The sequence below is a fragment of the Eretmochelys imbricata genome, chromosome 14, assembly GCF_965152235.1.
Source record: "Eretmochelys imbricata isolate rEreImb1 chromosome 14, rEreImb1.hap1, whole genome shotgun sequence".
Lineage (NCBI taxonomy): Eukaryota > Metazoa > Chordata > Testudines > Cheloniidae > Eretmochelys > Eretmochelys imbricata.
Genome location: NC_135585.1, coordinates 39146047 through 39154877, shown reverse-complemented (window position 1 = coordinate 39154877; position 8831 = coordinate 39146047).

The window sequence follows — 8831 nt, the reverse complement described above, 5'->3', positions numbered from 1 at the left end:
CAAACTTGCTGAGGGTGCAATCCATGCCATCCTCCAGATCATTAATGAAGATATTGAACAAAACCAGCCCCAGGACCAACCCTTGGGGCACTCCACTTGATACCTGCTGCCAACTAGACATGGAGCCATTGATCACTACCCATTGAGCCCGACAATCTAGCCAGCTTTCTATCCACCGTATAGTCCATTCATCCAGCCCATACTTCTTTAACTTGCTGACAAGAATACTGTGGGAAACCGTGTCAAAAGCTTTGCTAAAGTCAAGGAATAACACGTCCACTGCTTTCCCCTCATCCACAGAGCCAGTTATCTCATCACAGAAGGCAATTAGATTAGTCAGGCATGACTTGCCCTTGGTGAATCCATGCTGACTGTTCCTGAACACTTTCCTCTCCTCTAAGTGCTTCAGAATTGATTCCTTAAAGACCTGCTCCATGATTTTTCCAGGGACTGAGGTGAGGCTGACTGGCCTGTAGTTCCCCAGATCCTCCTTCTTCCCTTTTTTAAAGATGGGCACTACATTAGCCTTTTTCCAGTTGTCTGGGACCTCCCTCGATCACCATGAGTTTTCAAAGATAATGGCCAATGGCTCTGCAATCACATCCGCCAATTCCTTTAGCACTTTTGGATGCAGCGCATCCGGCCCCATGGACTTGTGCACGTCCAGCTTTTCTAAATAGTCCTGAACCACTTCTTTCTCCACAGAGGGCTGGTCACCTCCTCCCCATGCTGTGCTGCCCAGTGCAGTGGTCTGACCTTGTTCGTGAAGACAGAGGCAAAAAAAGCATTGAGTACATTAGCTTTTTCCACATTCTCTGTCACTAGGTTGCCTCCCTCATTCAGTAAGGGGCCCACATTTTCCTTGACTTTCTTCTTGTTGCTAACATACCTGAAGAAACCCTTCTTGTTACTCTTAACATCTCTTGCTAGCTACAACTTCAAGTGTGATTTGGCCTTCCTGATTTCACTCTTGCATGCCTGAGCAATATTTTTATACTCTTCCCTGGTCATTTCTCCAATCTTCCACTTCTTGTAAACTTCTTTTTTATGTTTAGGATCAGCAAGGATTTCACTGTTAAGTCAAGCTGGTCACCTGCCATATTTACTATTCTTTCTACACATTGGGATGGTTTGTCCCTGTGACCAGAATAAGGATTCTTTACAATACAGCCAGCTCTCCTGGACTCCTTTCCCCTCATGTTATTCTCCCAGGGGATCCTGCCCATCAGTTCCCTGAGGGAGTCAAAGTCTGCTTTTCTGAAGTCCAGGGTCTGTATTCTGCTGCTCTCCTTTCTTCCTTGTGTCAGGATCCTGAATTCGACCATCTCATGGTCACTGCCTCCCAGGTTCCCATCCACTTTTGCTTCCCCTACTAATTCTTCCCCGTTTGTGAGCAGCAGGTCAAGAAGAGCTGTGCCCCTAGTTGGTTTCTCCAGCACTTGCACCAGGAAATTGTCCCCTATGCTTTCCAAAAACTTCCTGGATTGTCTGTGCACCACTGTATTGCTCTCCCAGCAGATATCAGGGTGATTGAAGTCTCCCATGAGAACCAGGGCCTGTGATCTAGTAACTTCCGTTAGTTGCCGGATACAAACTGGATACAATTAACTTAGGCTTGAATAAAGACTGGGAGTGGATGTGTCATTACACAAAGTAAAACTATTTCCCCTTGTTTATTTCCCCTCCTACTGTTCTTGTAAAGTGCTGGAAAAGGCCCACCTTGATTATCACTACAAAAGGTTCCCCCCTGCCCCCCCAACCCTGCTCTCCTGCCGGTAATAGTTCACCTTTCCTGGTCACTCTTGTTACAGTCTGTATGGTAACACCATTGTTTCATGTTCTCTGTGTATATAAAATCTCCCCACTATATTTTCCACTGTATGCATCCGATGAAGTGAGCTGTAGCTCATGACAGCTTATGCGCTAATAAATTGGTTAGTCTCTAAGGTGCCACAAGTACTCCTTTTCTTTTTACAGATACAGACTAACATAGCTGCTACTCTGAAACCAGAAATTATCTGGGGCCCCTAGTTTGGTCCAAACAGGCTGTTTGAGTCTGGGTTCCACCTCATATGCGGTCATTTCTATTTCCATATTCTTGTTCTCAGGTGTCACTCCGGCACTGCCCCCAAGCTTCTCATTACCCTTATTAAAAACTTAGGCAAAGCATTTAGGTGTGGGCCATACCTAAATTATCTTTAATCTCCACCATGTCTTCAATGTTTAGCAGTCCCACTTCTTCCTTCCTGCTTTCTTTTTACTTAGCTAGCTAAATAACCTTTCTTATTTGTTTTAATTTCCTTTGCAAGGTCCACCTCTGCTTGGCTTTTGGCAGTTCTCACTTTATCCATCCAATTTCTGATCTCCACCAGGTAGCTTTCCTTGTTGATCCATTGCTTCTTCCATTCCTTGTAGGCTTTCTGCTTTCTCTTAATCACCTGTTTGAGATGCTTGGCCATCCTTTTCAAAATATTTGAAATTTTATTTCATTTTTAGCTCTAATGGTCTTGAAAGGTAATATGCACTCAACAATGAATAGTGAATTTTGCCTCATGTCTCACATTTTGAATTAAAGCATCATTTTGGCTTGGATTTTGGAAACTGAGAAAAAAAAAGTTTCCTCTTTCGTTTTCACTATTTTCCTGATCTCTCCCTTTTATACCCTTTCAAAAGGGAGGAAAGATAAAATGTATGAGAAAGTAGGGTGACAATTACTCCTTGTATTATGCCTTTACTGTATTCCAAGTTAAAAACTGTGAAAACATTTCTTCAAGATTTGTTTGTGAAAAAAAATATTTGACATATTTTGGTTTTTCACCCTTTTCCAGTTGGTAATAAATATGTAAGAAATGTTATTCCCCCTATTTTCCATTACTTTCTAAAACTCCTCCTCCAACCCCAACAAATTTGGGTTTTTCTCTACTTTCTTTCACTTTTGTACCTTTCCTACAATTTTTCCATTGGAAAGGAGAGAGAAAAGAAAAAAAAAGGCAGAGAAAAGTTGGGAAAGTACCAATAGTGCAATAAAACAAAGAGAGGATACTGACATAATTCAATTTCCAAAACCAGAAATAAACCCTGACATTTGAAGTCAAATCCTTGAAATATAAAAAATATTGAAAATCTCCATTTCACATTAAACTTTTTCATCATTCCATTTTGTAAATTTTCCATGAGACAATGGAAATTATTTAGTAAAAAACAAAGAGATTTTCCCATTAAACATTGCATAGTCAACATAAGCACTGTTTTCAGTGGGAAAAGAGTTTGGTTGACACATTTTGACCAGCTCTAAGTATAGTTTCCTTCCCCGACTCAGTCTGAGCTAATATTTTTGGCCAGGCTGGAGCTATATTCTGATATTCTAGCTCTACAAGGTGGCTGTTCATGTATGTATGTATGTAATGTAATGAATTTTAGTGGTAGTGTGGGAACTCCTAGCATTACAGGAAGGGCTGGGTTAAAAACATTGACATTCTTGATAATTACTCTGCAATTATTTTCATCTACTTGCAAATGTTTGTAAGTGATATGCTAAGAGAGACACAAGGATGATTTGGCTGAAGAGAGGAATTGCCACCACAGCTATTTTTGTAATTACACTGCAAATCTGAAAACATTCTCTGTAGATTAACTTCCATGGATCTGAACACCGAGCATGGATTCATTGCAGAAATTATGTCCAGCAACACACAGGCAGGAATACTTAACTTCATCTCCCAGCTGGGAACAGGAAAACGATTTAGGGTGAACTTAACAGAAGTTTATGGATGGATTTTAATACCTCCATGAGAATAGCTGGAGTCCAAGGGCACGGACATGTCAGAACCATAGAAGACCATCACCATGGTGATGTGTGAGGTGCATCTGGAGAAGGCCTAGGAGCTCCCCTCAGCTGGACAGATCCACAAGATGGCCATTAGGATGAATGCTTAAGAGACCAAGATCAAGGAGAACTGAGTCAGGAGCAGTATCAACCCCTCAGTGAAATTTGCCACCTCACTAACCCATGTGTCTATGCAGGCCAGCATCAAAATGGCCAGCTCCTCAAAGAAGAAGTAGTTGATCTTGTTCAGGCTGCAATAGACTAGACCCATGGTGTGAAACTGATGTACCTTGTGGCAAAGAAGAAGCCTCATGTCCATGAGCCAGTTGCCATCCTGGCTTAGATCAGCCTGCTCTTAATAAGGGTGCAGCACAGAGAGTGGCAATTAGCTGAGTACCAGCTGTAGGCCATCATGGCATGGAGGGCAGACTCGGTTATCCCCAGGAAGAGGAAGATGTACATCTGGCTGATGCAGCCAGCATAGGAGATACTCTTCCTCCTGGAGAGGAGGTAGCGTAGTATCTGGAGCACAGTGGTAATGATGTAGCTGATGTTCAGGAATGACTGGTTAGCTAGGAAGAAGTATGTGGAGATGGGAGTCACATACTGAGGCGAGTCCCAAGGAAGTTCATAGATACTAAGGTCAGAAGGGACCATTATGATCATCTAGTCTGACCTCCTGCACAGTGCAGGCCACAGAATCTCACCCACCCACTCCTGAAAAACGTCACCTATGTCTGAGCTATTGAAGTTCTCAAATCGTGGTTTAAAGACTTCAAGAGCAGAGAATCCTCCAGCAAGTGACCTGTGCCCCATGCTACAGAGGAAGGCGAAAAACCTCCAGGGCCTCTTCCAATCTGCCCTGGAGGAAAATTCTTTCCTGACCCCAAATATGGCGATCAGCTAAACCCTGAGCATATGGGCAAGATTCTCCAGCCACATACTACAGAAAATTCTTTCCTGAAGTTCTCCAGGTTGATGGCCTGGAAGTCCACAAACAGCAGCAGCTCCATCCTCCTATAGATGGAGAGAATCCCAGAAGGCTAAAATCTGACATGGAGCTTCTGCACTTGGAGCTGGCCTCCGGGCAGGGTCTATATGGCCATGCAGAAGGACATGGAAAGCCATACTTAGCCTTCAACGGGATAATCAGATAAATCCATATTGTCCCTGCAGCTAAGTTTCGCTTGTCTGGGAACTCCAGGACAGGGGATGAATGTCTCTGGCTGAACTCCTTTTTTTTGTACTCCCCAGAATAGGTGGGGTGGGCATTTGCAAGAACCTATTGACGAGGTCCATGGGTGGTGGGTGATGCTTCCCTTTGGGGAGGCTAGCCCCCCTGACTCATCTCTTCTGGCTGAGGCCCTGCCCCATCTCACTACTCTTAGCCCCCCCTTTCCCCTAGCGCTCGGAGCAGGGGGCATGAGAGCTGGGCTTCAGCTGGGGTCAAGCTCTCAGCCTCAGCTAGGACCATGGCAGAGCTCTCTGCCCTGGCTGGGGCTCCCCCATTTTGCCCACGGCCCTGTCCATGGCCCTACCTCATTCTGCCCCTTCCCCTGCAGCCCCGCCATGGTTCTGCCCCCACTCTGCCTCTCCCACTCAAGGCCCCTCCCCTGCATGCTCCTTCCCCGCTACCCGTCTGCTGTGGCCCCCAGAGCAAAAAAGCTCTGTGCCCCCGCCGTGGCTCTGAAGCCATGGCAGCGAGTGAGATCTCCTCCAGCCCCAGGGCTATGGTGGGGGAAATTTTTCAGGAGGCTCCAAATTCGCCATTGCCCCTCCCTGCCCTCTGGTGGCATGGGGTTTGGAAAAGCTTAGCCTCCCCTGGCCCCCATTATGTGCTGCCCATGACAAGGTCCCTCTATCTATTTGCCAAGGGGCCTTTTGCAAGAGTCTCTACTGGTGTAAGCATAAATAGGGGTCAACTTTTATAAATTTGCCAGGTACCAGTTCGATTTTAAAGCCCAAAATTAACAAATAACATTTGCCTATTTTTGGTAAATATTATAGTTCGTATGTGTATGAAATTTAATAAAGCCACCCCAACTCCAGGGATGGTTACCTTACTAATTGTAATGATAGGATCACCTCAGGTCAACTTTAACCTTGGACAGTTTTTCTCAAATCAGGACATTTTGCTATCCTTAAGCAAGCAAACAGTTTTATTAATTCACCATCAAGTCTATGTGTATACAGTCAACAGTTTAAAGAAGCCTTGTAGATTAAGTTTGGATGCTAGCAGTTCCAGGCACGTAATGAATAAAACATACAGTTGCGAAAGCAATTGACATAGGCTAATGCTGGGGCCAAGCACAGAACAATCAAATTGTCTACAGTTCTTTCTCACAACAGTTACTTTATAATGATCAGTTATCAATTCTTTAGGACTTCGAATACAGTTAATGTATATAATATAACTCCTAAGGGAATTAAAGTTGCACTTTATCTCCTGCTTTTGATGAATGTGCTTAATTGCTGCTAATTAGTTTGAGAGGGACTAGTTTAAAACATCAGAAGAAATCATATAAAAGTAGACCTACATGGGAATGGAATTTTCCATTTCATAATAAATCTTGTAAGAGTTCAGAAAAGATAGGTGGTCTTCCTGGCTGCCCAGGGGGCTCCCACGCAGCCAGCCATACAGGCTGCTTCAGAACCAGGAGTCCCTGAGACCCTGACAGCTCACCTACCATTTAGCTGCCTGGTGAGCTAGCTTTTAACCTATGTGTCTGCTGTCATAGAAAATGGTAATGGAATTAATACATTCCTGCAGAACATTGGCACTGACTCTGTGGGTGCTCTGGGGCTCAGCACCCAACGTCAGCCCTGCCGATCAGCTCCTCCCCCTCCCCCTAGTGCCTCCTGCCCACAGACAACCCAACCAATCAGCTCCTCCCCCTCCCTCCCACCACCTCCCTTCTGCTGTGATCAGGTGTTCAGCAGCATGCAGAAAGCACTGGGGGGAGGTGGAGGAGCAAGGGCATGGCACGCTCAGGGGAGGGGGTAGAATGGGGTGGAAAGAGGTGGGGCAAGGGTGGAGTCTGGAGAATGGAGGTCAAGCACCCCCAGGCAAATGAGGAAGCCAGCGCTTATGCTACAGAACATCTTGGTTCCTTTGAACCAGCATTTTCTGATAGAACTCTGTGCTGACCTACCCTACCTAAAAGTTATTCTTTGAGATTTCCATTCAGCCCACCAGTTTGGACATGTAAAGAATAAACCAGCATCTAGCATTATTCAGTCAAAATCCTAAAATTCAGTTCTTCTTGGGGTAGTTCGCGAGCACAGACTCAGTGCAGCTAACTTTACAGGTACTTATATTTAATAAAGCAAAGAGAAATACAGTCTCTTGCCACTTCCTCTTAGTCCTGGTAACTGTGAGACGAGGAGAGAGGTTGTTCACACTTGCTTGTCTGAATTATCCAGTCACATTTTTGGGGATGAGCAGCTCTTTGGTGTATTCAGGAACTCAGACGTTCCACTCAATGGTCTCATGTTTCATACCCTTTCCTGCAGTCTTTGGAGAATGGTTATCGTCTTATTTTTATATTAAACTTACCATTGTTCTCTCACATTCCTGCTCCTCCAGTTTCTCTGCTACTTCCTTCCATAGCCAGAAGAAAGCATTCATGGCACTTATTGGATTTTTTTCTTGTCAGATAATTTTTTTAGGTTTTACTCATTTCAGAGATTGTATTTCTCTATTAGCCCCCATTATTAATTAGAATTTCCCCTTTTAAGTAATTCCTCTTAATAGTCGAAAGCTATACATATTAAGTATTTACAGCTTTCACTGTTTGCTTTTTTTCTTCCATACAATTCATAGACAAGTTTTTTACATTCTTTGATTATATTTGATACGTTTCATTTCACCTTCTCTTGGGGTTTACAACAAAATAAGAGACATACTATTGGAGGAATAAAACAGGTTAGGCACATGTAGAGAGATGGTATATCAGATTCATAAGGCAGACATGAGTACAAGTTTTTTGGGTTTAATTTGTGGTGAAAGGCAGGTGGTTCATATTCTGGGGGTATCAAGACCTTCATCCTTCGGTTTCTTGGGGATAAACAGCAAGGGTTTTTGTTTTTTGTTTTGTTTTCTCTAGTTAGTTCAGTCATGCAGTTTCCACTCTGGGACTTGATTCAATCAGTGGATGCAACGGGCCAATCTGTTTAGGAAATAAGGGTTTTACCCTTATTTTTCAATCTTCCAGGAGGATGCTTCAGCTAGCAATTTCAAATTTGGGGGATTCCTTAGACAATGCGATTCATACCTTGGGATGTGGATTGATATTCTCCTATAGTTTTAATTTTCTAGCTAGAGTTAGAAGTGGCGAGGCATGATTTTGGGGTAAACAGAGGTATGTGCAAAATTTCCTGTGGCATTGAGAGGAAAATGGATTTGGATTTTACCCTTGCAAACTACAATGGCATGTAGTTATTAACAATCTATCCAAGGAATAGTCAACATCTATATACATCACACCAGCTTCCATCCAAGTAGACCATGGAATGACCACAACTGTAATCAAGGCTCAGGATGAGCTAAATGGCTTCCTGCTATGCACCTCATATCACCGATGGACAGATTGTGTCTTTGAGGCACAGACCTGAAGACCTGTGTCTTTGAGGCAGACCTATCTATCCCACCTCAGGAGGAGCCTTACAAGACAATTTTTTTCTCAGAGATCTTCAACGCCCTCCACCCATTTGGAGATGAAGACTGTTCTGTGCAGCCATTCACTTCTGCACCTTGGGGAGTGCCAGAGTGGTTGATAGGATCTGCAAGGGTGCTGGAATTGCGGCTGGCTCCAGAAGCGGGAGGCAGAACAACCACAGTTTCCATGCAACCTAGACAGGAGGTTAGAATGTGATTCAGATTATGTGCCTGATCAGGGAAATCGGAGGGAGTAGAAACCCCCTTTACACTCCTACATGGGCTACCCAGACCTTGGAGTAGAACACCTAGGAGTAACTGAGGCTACTTGCTCACAAACTGCCTTTC